Source organism: Rhagoletis pomonella, unplaced genomic scaffold (genome assembly GCF_013731165.1).
Source record: "Rhagoletis pomonella isolate Grant_MI unplaced genomic scaffold, Rhpom_1.0 Rhpom_scaffold_00001, whole genome shotgun sequence".
NCBI lineage: Eukaryota > Metazoa > Arthropoda > Insecta > Diptera > Tephritidae > Rhagoletis > Rhagoletis pomonella.
The window spans coordinates 51,030,659-51,031,088 of NW_023458555.1; positions in this window are offsets into that span (position 1 = coordinate 51,030,659).

A 430-nucleotide genomic window follows, 5' to 3' on the forward strand; every position below is an offset into this window, starting at 1 on the left:
GCTTTCATTTGATACCCATATTGAACAAATACACCCAAGGTTACCCAGGTCCACGTTTTGGTCTATATCTCGAGACCCTAGTCACCCAGCTATATGAAAAGTGCTCAATCTTAAAGCATTCATGAACAGCTTTCATTTGATACCCATATTGAACAAATACACCCAAGGTTACCCAGGTCCACGTTTAGGTCTATATCTCGAGACCCTAGTTATTTTTTTTTAATTTTCTTTGCTACAAACCTCACGGAGCCCGAGCCCTTTCCAACGAATGCAAAACCGTGGGAATCGGTTCGGCGGTTCTTGAGTTATAAGATTACCAAGGAAATGTAACTTCTTTTTATATATATAGATATCATTTAATATCTAATAATAATAATATTTAATATCATTTTAAATAAAGCATAATGTAGAATTTTTCTAATATATACTT